Raw genomic sequence first — 11,320 nt, forward strand, 5'->3', positions numbered from 1 at the left:
TCCTGGCAGAGTAGACAGGACCATTTGTGGTCCAGTGCTCAACATTTGTGAATTCAAGGAAGAACTTATAATAATTAAACATGTTCTTTCCAGGTATATTTGAGGCCAAACAACATGGAACATATAAACTGGTCTCAAGAGACATTTTGGATCATCTGGTAAAGACGATTATAGCAGTTTACAACCATCTTCTGCAGTCTTGGAGACAGTCCCCAAGGAACTTTTGGGAACACATGAAGGTGACGTTAGAGTGAGTTAGGAGGAGGCTTGCAGTTTCACTGCCAGCCCCTTTGTGAGTTAGGGAAGGGCTTTGGTGGAAATGCCCAAGTGTAATTTAGGAATCATTGCAGTCTCCTCCAGGAAGAAGGACCGTCTTCCTTACAGATGGCTTCAGATCTTCATGAGCAATGAAGCTGAAAGCTCCCAATGAGTCCTCATAGTTTAATATATATAATAACACAGTAGCCAATGTTTATATAATGTTACAAATATTATAGCACTTTTACACATGACCATACTTTTTCAGAAATAGTATGGCTTGTGATGAGAGATTTGAGTTTGAATGCTTTTTCAACCTGTTGGCTTATATGATCTTTGGTAAGTTACTTAACCTCTCAGGACCTGTTTTCCCCTCTGTAAAATGGTGATGGTGATGGTGATGGTGCTAGGGTCAAGGTGATACCACCTTATAAGATAAGGACTGAATGAGACAAATACCTAGTATGATGTTTGAGACCTAGGAAGCACTTGATTTCCTTTCCTTCTCTAAAGATGGTTATTTGTGTCAGTAGACCTCACATTCCCACAATAGTTATATGTTTATGAAGGTGACATATTCAAATATGTCTCACGTTACGCAGTGATTCTTAACTGCAGCAATGGGGGTGGAAGTGGTGACGCCTGTATTGTTCAAGAGCACCCCCGCACCCTCAGTGAGAGTCCTCGGTCTACACTTGATACCCCAAGGATCTCTCACTAGTTGGATATTTTTACTCCTGCTTTACTTCAGTGAAGTGAGGATTATTTACCTCCGTGGGAAGACAGTACATTAAGCTAATGAAAAAGGTAGTCGAGAAATTACCTTCTCATGTGTGGCTAGATGCCAGGGAGCATTGTTTTCTTGGGGTGAGGGGGTGCCTGTGGGGAAGTTGTGATGAAAGAATGGTGGAAAGACAGAATACTCAGGGTCTAGAGGACAGTTGATTGGACTGTATGGGAGAAAATGGATAAAAGGGAAGGTGAGAGGAACTGAAGACAATTGTCATTTTTCTCGTAGATCCTCATTTAGCAGTCTGTGACTTGGCTTCTTCTGGGGTACCTACTGCCTCTCAATAGGAACTGCTGTCTTTATGCTGTAAACTTGTCGCATTTCCAGTCTCACCTACCCTAGGTATGAGACCTGGACCTACCACTTGAGTTGTATACGGTTATCTCCTTCATCAAAGTATTTAATAAAGTACCATAAGGTCCTGGAATTTTATCTGTCAAAGCCTAGTAGTTCTCCTTATAATGAAACATAATGGTTACAAATAAATTTTGGGAAGTGCAAATATGGAAGGCAAAGAGAGAAAGGAAATGGTTTCAGTTTGCTGTGAACTGCTTACAGGCTAGATTAACTGAGCATCACTTTTGGCTTATTCTAAAGAAGGGATATAAGACCAAGGTATTCATAAAGTTCTTATTCGAAGTATCCTTTAGAGTTTTGGGTAATCACCTTATAATTGAAAATGCTAAGGATACTTCTTAGGCCAGGCAATTAGATTTGAGCTGAAGAGATAAGATAATGCTGCAGGTGAAATTATGACTTTGAGAAGAGAGAGGCATATCATTATCTGGGGGAGCCATGCCATTCAGTAGACACAGAGGCTCCTGTAGTGGTAACTACAGACCCCCCCCCCTTCTAAGTTGTGACTTAACTGCTTTGGCCCAGCAGATGCTATCAGTAAACAAAGCTTCCTGGGAGTGTCTGCTTGATCCCCTTTTAAGAGCAAGTTTCCAAAGACTGCCTAGGCCCCCATCCTTATTTTGTCATCATCTTCAAACTGTCCGAGTACTCAGCAATGAGGAGCAATAGACAAAAACAACGTGTGATTTTGTGTTAAATTGCATGTATAGACTAGAGAAGAGTAAAATCATAGTGCACAGGACCACTCAAAGACAGCTTCATGGGAAAGAAGAATTTATGCTCGAGAGAGATAGAATTTAAAGAAAGACAAGAGAGCATCTCTAAGATTCTGTTTTTGTGACTGTTAATTTTTACTCATGGCTCCCATACTGAAACTCCTGGAGACGATTGATGTGAAAGAGGAAATAAGACAGTGTTAGAAGGAGCAAGGTGCTCAGGCGTATAGTAAGACAGTCTGAATTAGAGCAGCTGGTTGGATGTATGGAGACTTTAACAGCTGGAGGGAGATTAGGAATTACAAATTTCATTAATAGAACCAAAGCACATCACAGATGCCATCAGGCAGAAGCCTTATTATGCAGCAATGACCCCCCGCACGCCCCATCCCCCAATTAACAATGCACAGATTGAGGTCACTGTGCACTTCCAACAAATCTGGGTATAGCTGGTAGCCAGTACTTCTCCTTGAAGTTTGACTTGTTCCCTCAAATTGTTAATACTTCTGAAATGTTCTAGCATTTGGCATCCGGATTTGAGCTTCCCTAGATGTTTGTGGGGTACATCATATTCTCGTCTTTGTACTTCAGTTAATATGGTGCATCTGGTGTCTAATGCCTCTGCACATATCACTGTGTGGTCATGGACAAGGCCAAAGAATTAACCTGGGTTGGGAGTCGTTATGCTTTCACAGTTTACTTTCTCAGTTTGGTTCAGCATTATTCTCTTCTTGCAAAAGGCCGATTGGGAACAAGCTGGGAATGCAGCAGAGTTATTTCAGAAGTCCCCTGGGAATTTGCTCTTTAGCAATTAAATTTTCTTTAGACTTTATTCCTCCACCAACTACGAGTGTGATTTTGAGCAAGTTATATAGCCTGAGGATAGCCAGTTACCCACACTTCACCCTGGGCCTCTGGGTCTTCATCTGAAAAGTGAAAGGACTAGGAAAGAGGATTTTGAGGTCCTTCCACCTCTAAGATTTTGAGAATTTGATAGTTCCTGACTAGTAAGAATCAGATTTTTTTGATACTAGAGCAATGGGTTTGTCCACCCCTGTGTATTCTCCCACATTCATCTGCCTCAAGTCTACTGTCACCACTTATTTTTCCAGATGGAGACTTGGCAGGCTGGTAAAGCCTAATGTCGTTTCCTTAAGAAACTAGACCCAGCCACCTTGCCCATACTCACAGGCTCCTATCAATCATTCCCTCCCATTCATTTATCCATTCATTCATCCATTCATTCAACAAACATTTATTGAAGGCCCATTATGTGCTATGTACTAATCTTTAGAACCTGATGTATGGCTTTTTATCCATTTTCCCTTATACTTGTGTTCTTTGACAAACCAGGCAGACAACAGCATAGGAAATGTATATTTAATCATTCTCTTGAATGGTCAGAACTCTAAAATCAAGTTTTCTATAACAAAATGTAATACAGGCACAGTAGGTCCAAAGTGCCAGGGAGGCAGTGGTCAACATGTAAAAAGTGTGGGAATGGGCCTGGAAAGAAAACATTCTTTTCCATCAAAGTTTCATTCCTCAGGGCCTCATTTCAAAGGTTCATTGCCCCTGCTTTCAGAAATCTCTGTTTCAAGGAAGTTACATGTTTTTGCTGCCTTAATTTGAATTTTGACTAGGCAGAGTCCTGAGATCTAAATTCAGAGTGAAAGAACTTGTGATGGAACTCAGGCAGCTCTCTCACAGGACTTAATTTGTAGAGTAGAAAGAAAGGAAAGGAACGTAGAAGCTCAACCAGCTGAAGATAATCCATCAGGAATTCCTGGTTGCCTGAAACTGAGTTCTGGCTCTCTGTGCTGAGGCAGCAGCCAAAGAGAGAGAAACTAATGCCTAATTTTCGGAAGCAAACAGTTTGTTTGCTCCCCTGTTTTCTAGATCCTTTTCTACTCTACATCAGGGTTTCTTAGTCTCAGCACAATTGACATTTTGGGCTGGATAATTCTTTGTTGTGGCTGGATGGCCTGTATGTTGTAGGATGTCGAGCAGCATCCCTGGGTTCTATCCACTAGATGCCAGTAGCACCTCCAAGTTGTGACAACAAAATCGTCTCCAGAATTTCCAGGTGTCCCCTGAGGTGGTGCAAAATCACCTGGCTGTGCCCCACCGCTCTAGGTGCTGGTGAAAGCTGGGGCGATCACTGTCCACGCAGGGTATAGAGTAGAAGCCTCAGACCTTGTGATGGCAGGGTATCACACACAGTCAAGGTGAGAGGTCTTTTCCTGCACCATTCCGGGATGAACATCATCTGAGAAGTAAAATAGCATTCGTTTGTTTTAAAAATCAGGTGTTCACGTAGTTTAGAAAATCAGTGTTGCCCAACTACATTTTTTAATGTTAAAATTATGATTTTCCACATATCTTAAGCATGTGTCAGGTGGGAGGAGATGCCAGGGCACTTTTGCATTGTAAATGAAAAGTGAATCATTTGACCCATCACTAAAATACAGCTACCTCTGAATTGTGAAGTGGCAGCTGATTGGCAGCTTCTTACTGAATCCACCACAGTTTAATTTGTGGATTATAAAATGTAGATATATTGCAATCAAAACTTTCTAGAAACTTCCTCAGAGCAACATTACAGCAGTATAGCTAAAGATTCTGAGACAAATGAGATGCAATATCCCATTCTCTCACTCCCTGGATGGGGATGGGGAGGTCCCTGAGATATGGGGATATACTTGTCTCCACATTCACTTTACTTCAGAGTCTAATACACTTCTCTAGTTCAGATGAATTATTTCCCAACTTTTAATATATGTCTTTGAAGATAAATTTATCTTGTTCATATTGAAGTCTTCTGTGGGTTGCTTTTGGCTTCTTCTTCTTGATGTTATTTGTTCACTCCCGAGTTCTAAACATAAATTCATTTCTCCCCAGAACTATAAAACTAGGTCATATCTTGTGGTGAAATAGTTCTGCAGATTCCTGGAATTCTGAAAATAACAGCAATAGGATACCATTACAGCCATTCAACAAACATTTATCAAGAACTGAAAGTCTCCCTTCCACTGTATGAGTGTATTTCTTGTTCAGAAATGGGCTTGTTTTTCTGTATTTTGATGATATTCTATTGAGGCCACATGGTATCATGGGTTGCTAGGGGAAAGGCGATGGCTTGAATCTTCCCTTAAGGAAAGGGATCATCCTCAGAGCAAACAGGAACTGAGAGAGGAACTATGGGCAGGCTCCTAGATAAAAGTGGAAAGGTGGCTTCTATCTGAGTTCTCAACCAGGCAATGTGTGTGACCTAAAGTGTCATGATCAGTTATAATATGTATCTCAAGTAATGATCTCTTCATTTATTTTTTAAAAATTGATTTAAGGTTATCCCTCTATAATTATAGAGAGAAAGAGATGGAGCTGCAGCTAACCAGGTAACAGTATATAACCCTTTGTGTATTGCATGTGAACATGTATGTCTTGGTTTATTTAAAAAAAAAATACTGCAGATTTTACTGCGCTAAGGGAATACAAGATAAAAATGAATAAGCTATAATTTATAGGTCAGATTATCTAGTCACAGTATATTAAAAACTCATTTCCTTGTGGGAATCAAGGAAAGAAGAAAGGGCTCCTTCTACTAATGAGATACTCAAAGGAGAGTTTCCTAGGGAAATCTCCCTCCAGTGACAACCGTGGAGGTCGGAAATGATGGAAACTGGCAGACTTCCTTACAAAGAATCTGTTTTGTGCACTGCACCATAGTGTTTGGAGAACAGGAGAAAGAATGAAAAGCAGATCAAGAGATCCCCAGCCAAGATGGTGGAGTAGAAAGACCCTGAGCTCACCTCCTTTCACAGGCACACCAAAATCACAACCATTTGCAGAAAAACCATCGATGATAAAGACCAGAGCCTACCAGAAAAGATCTTCTACAACTAAAGACATAAAGAAGGAACTACAATGAGACAGGTAGGAGAGGCAGACTCAACAATATAGTCAAGTCCCATACTCCCAGGTGGGTGACCCACAAACTGGAGGATAATTACATTGCAGAGGTTCTCCCAAAGGAGTGAGAGATCTGAGCCCCACATCAGGCTCCCCAGCTCAGGAGTCCTGCACCAGGAAGACAAGCCCCCAGAACATTTGGCTTTGAAGGCCAGTGGGGCTTACTTTTAGGAGAGCCAAAGGACGGGAGGAAGAGAGACTTCACTCTTAAAGGGTGCACACAAAATCTCACATGCTCTGGAACCCAGGGCAGAAGCAGTAATCTGGTAGGAGCCTGGGTCACACATACCTACTAATCCTGGAATGTCTCCCAGAGAGGCAGGAGGCAACTGCATATCACCCTAGGAACACAAGCACATGGCAGCCATTTTGGGGAGCTCCTACCATGTGGACACTGGTACTGGCAAACACCATTGTGAAACTCTCCCTCTAGCTCATCAGCACCAAGACCTGGCCCCACCCAACAGCCTATAGTCACCAGTGCTGGGATGCCTCAGGCCAAGCAGCTAACTGGGCAGGGACACAGCCCCACCCATCAGCAGACTGGCTGTCTTAAGAGCCCATAGCTGCCTCTGGACATGGCCTCACCCACCAAAGGGCCCAGGACCCAGCTCCACCCACCAGTGGGCAGGTACCAGCCCCAGAATCCCCTGGACCCTGATGCTGCCCTCCAGGAAGCCTGTTCTAGCCTCTGGGCCAGCTTCAGCCACAAGGGGGCAGACACTAGATGCAAGAAAACCACAATCCCAGAGCCTGCAGACCTAGCCTGCCACCAGCAGGCCAGACCCTGCCCTGGGGAGCAGCTGGGCCCCAGCCCTAACCACTAGCAGGCCAATGCAAACTTGAGACACCCCAGACCCAACTGTGTCAGGAACTGTGCCCACTCCCCCCCACCCCCCGCAGCAATCCAAGACCAGCCCTGGGACCCCTGGGCCCTGCAGCTGGACTCCAGGACATGGCTTTGCCTGCCAGTAGACCGGCACTAACACCCTTGCTTAACCCATCAGTCGGTGGACAATATTACCAGAGTTTTCTGGACACTGACTCCATCCACCCATGACCCAGCACTATCCCTGGGTCCCCGTGGGGTTCCGCAGTCAGCTGCCTCTGCAGCCAGCAGCCTCCACATGAGACAGGGCCTGGCCACATTGGACCAATGGCTAACCAAGCTTACTAGACCTCCCACATAGCCTGTGACAACAGGAGGACCCATGCCACCCTCATATGAAGGACCCTAGGGCGTACAGCTTGAGTGATGAGAGAGGAGTGTGCTGTTGGGACGCATAGGAGGTCTCCCACAGCATATCACTTCTCCATGGTCATAAGATGTACCCAACCTACCAGATACATAAAAATACAAACAGCAGCGTAGCAAAATGAGGTGACAGAGGAACGTGTTCCAGACGAAGGAACAAGATAAAACCCCAGAAGAACAACTAAGTGGAGATAGGCAATCTACCTGAGAAGGAGTTCAGGGTAGTGATTGTAAAGATGATCAAAGAACTAGGGAGAAGAATGGACACACAGCGTGAGAAGTTAAGTTTTTAACAAAGAGTTAGAAAATATATATTGATAGAACAACCAAACAGAGATGAAGAATACAATAACTGAAATGAAAAATACACTAGAAGGAATCAACAGTAGACTAAATGATGGATCAGTGAACTGGAAGACAGTAGTGGAAATCACTGATGCTGAACAGAAAAAGGAATGAAAAGAAATGAGGACAGTTTGAGACCTCTGGGACAACATCAAGTGTACTAATATTCACATTATAGGGGTCCCAGGAGGCGAAGAGAGAGAGAAAGGAACTGAGAACATATTTGAAGATATAATAGCTGAAAACTTCACTACCCTGGGAAAGGAAATAGACATCCCAAGTCCAGAAAGTGCCGAGAGTCCCATCCAGGATTAACCCAAAGAGGAATACACCAAGACACATTGTAATTAAAATGGCAAAAACTAAAGATAAAGAGAGAATATTAAAGGCAGCAAGGGAAAAGAAACAAATAACATACAAGGGAACTCCCATAAGGTTATCAGCTGACTTTTCAGTAGAAACTCTGCAGTTTGGAAGGGAGTGGCACAATATATTTAAAGTGATGAAAGGTAAAAACATACAACTAAGAATACTCTAGCCAGCAAGACTCTCTTGTTCAGATTTGATGGAGAGATCAAAAGTTTTACAGGCAAGCAAAAGTTAAGAGTTCAGCACCACCAAACCAGCTTTACAAGAAATGTTAAAGGAACTTCTTTAAGTTAAAAAGAAAAGGCCAAAGCTGGAAACATGAAAATTATGAAAGGAAAAAGCTCATAGGTAAAGGCAAACATAATTGTAGGAAATCATATCATGCACAAAGCTAGTAAGAAGGCTAAAAAGACAAAAGTAGTAAAAATCATCTATATCCTCAGTAAGCAGTTAAGGGATACACAAAACATATGTAAAATATGATATCAAAAACAGTAATCTTGAGGGAAGGAGAGTACAAATGCAGGGTTGTTAAAATGCATTTGAAATTAAGAGATCAGCAACTTAATACAATCATGTATATATATATATATAGATAGATAGATAGATATAGATTGCTGTATAAAAACCTCATGGTAACCACAAATCAAAAACCTATGCTAGATACACAAAAAAGTAAAAGGAATCCAAGCATAACACTAAAGATGGTCATCAAATCACAAGAAAAGAGAACAAAAGAAGAAGAAAGGAACAAGAAAGACAGAAACAAACCCCAAACAATTAACAAAATGGCAACAAGAACACATACATATCAATAATTACTTTAAATTAAAAGGACTAAATGCTCCAGTCAATAGACATAGAGTGGCTGAATGGATAAAAGAACAAGACCTGTATACATGCTGCCTACAAGAGACTCACTTCAGATCTAAAGACACACAGACTGAAAGTGAGGGGATGGAAAAAGTTATTCCATGCAAATTGAAATCAAAAGAAAGCTGGGGTGGCAAAACCTATATCAGACAAAATAAGCTTTAAAATAAAGACTGCTATAAGAGACAAAGAAGGACACCGCATAATGGTCAAGGGATCAATCCAAGATGAAGATATAACAATTGTGAATATATATGCATCCACCATAGGAGCACCTAAATATATAAAGCAAATGTTATTGGACGTAAAGGGAGAAATCAACAGTAACACAATAACAGTAGGGGACTTTAACACCTCACTTACATCAATGGACAGATCCTCCAGACAAAAATTCAGTAAGGAAACACTGGCCTTGAATGACACATTAGACGAGATGGACTTAATGTCTATATCTATATCTATCTATATCTATCTATCCATATATATTTATGGATATCTATCCATATCACATTTCATTCAAAAGCAGAATACACATTCTTTTCAAGTGCACATAGAACATTCTCCAGGATAGATCACATGCTAGGCAACAAAACAAGCCTTGGTAAATTTTTAAAAATTGAAATCATATAAAGCATCTTTTCCAGTCACAATGCTATGAAACAAGAGGTCAACTACAAGAAAAAAAGACTGCAAAAAAAAAAGAAAAAACACACCCAAACATGTGGAGGCTAAACAATATGCTACTAAACAATCAATGGGTCAATGAAGAAATAAGAGGAAACTTTTTTAAAAATACCTAGAGACAGATGAAAATGAAAACACAATCCAAAAATCTACGGGACACAGCAAAAGCAGTTCTAAGAGGGAAGTTTATAGCGACACAAACTTACCTCGGGAAACATGATCTGACCTGATCCCACAACAGCCCCATAAGAAAGGGTTTCCTCTGATTTCGTTGTTTGCATACCACCTTTGCAATTTTTATAATATCCATGTACTACCTTATATCTAAGTATACAACTTTATATTTGTATTTCAACCACTTTTTTTAATACATCTTTATTGGAGTATAATTTCTTCACAATATCATGTTAGTTTCTGTTGCACAACAAAGCGAATCAGCCATATACATACACATATCCCCTCCCTCTTGAGCCTCCCTCCCATCCTCCCTGTCCCACCCCTCTAGGTCATCTCAATCACTGTTTTTTAAAATAAATGTAAAATTTTTTTTACCACACTCAAAAAAGCAAAGCAGATCAACAGATTTTTGCCTGCCCTTGAGGACTTAACAATCTAGGCAAGGAATATATGTGCCTTAGAGAGTGTAAGATATTATAAATTATACATGCTCACCAAGGGGATGTGAGATGAAAGGACCAGCAGGAAATGGGTGAAGGAAGTGTGGATCTGAGTTACCATAGAGTAGAGGAGATTTCCAGGAAGGGGCAGAGAGAGAGGGAGCAAGGCCAGAGAGCAGTAGTAGGTAGCTGAGAGAAGGAGGAACCTTAGGGAGAGAAACTTAGAGAGCTGTGACTGCATAGCTGAGGACTTTAACTTTGATATAATAGTGCCCAGTGAGTCACTTTAGGTTGCAGAGTAAAGGACTGCTGTGATGAAAATAGCATTTGAAAAATTTTATTCTGGCACCTTGTTTCCTATCACCTGAAACAGAGGAAGGAGCAAGTACAAGGTTTTAGAACTAGTCGGGGCATGAGATGATTAGGGTCAATCTGAAAGACAACATGGGCAAATACTGTAGAGCTTGGTAACAAATAGACCTGAAGGACAGAGGGGGACAAAAATAGCTCTAAGGTTGTGAGCCCGGTGCATGGTGGCAGTGCCACTGAGTAATGTGGTGGTGTTGACTGTAACTTCACAAGCTCAGTTGTATACAAATTCCACATGCAGAAGAATATTCAGAAAGAGATGTCCTACCAGTAATTAGAGCCAGAGGACTGAAGTGAGAGTGGGAAGTCTTAGCAAGAGGGCTAGTTGGTGAGTGCTTTGTCAAGTCTCCAGTCAACAGGGGCTTTGGTGAGGGGGGCTGGGAGGAGGCCACTTACTTGAGCGATTATGCTCACGTCATGATGTTTCATTGTGAAATCCAGAGTAATGGATCAGGGCCAAATATCTCTTTCTCTTCAATAAGATATGTTTGCCTTCAAGGATGACTCAATAAATGAAAAGATGTTTGAATTTACACAAATATTTGAATTGCATAGAGTTGTTTTTCCTGGAAGCCTGTCAATGAGGTCTCTACTCTTTGTTAACAAATGCTTACCTTTCACAATAGCAGTGGAAATAGTGCCTACTGCCCTGACGTTATTAAATGTTTCTCTCTGAGGCTGGTGCTGGGAGCTGCTTGATTCCTGTTAGGGACAC

At 41.6% G+C, this 11,320-nt stretch overlaps 1 long non-coding RNA gene across 5 annotated transcripts in view; it reads left to right on the plus strand.

Moving 5' to 3' along the window:
* The window catches only part of LOC137762539 (uncharacterized), a 55,207-nt gene that overhangs the window by 21,190 nt on the left and 22,697 nt on the right, over positions 1-11,320 (plus strand). For 4 of the 5 annotated variants that reach the window (XR_011073579.1, XR_011073582.1, XR_011073578.1 and 1 more), the window contains one exon: positions 94-1,489. The exons of the other annotated variant lie outside the window; for it this stretch is intronic. This is a non-coding gene — a long non-coding RNA (uncharacterized lncRNA). Of the gene's footprint in view, positions 1-93; positions 1,490-11,320 lie in introns of those variants that run through there. 5 annotated transcript variants of the gene reach the window in all.

This window comes from Eschrichtius robustus, chromosome 3 (assembly GCF_028021215.1).
Source record: "Eschrichtius robustus isolate mEscRob2 chromosome 3, mEscRob2.pri, whole genome shotgun sequence".
Lineage (NCBI taxonomy): Eukaryota > Metazoa > Chordata > Mammalia > Artiodactyla > Eschrichtiidae > Eschrichtius > Eschrichtius robustus.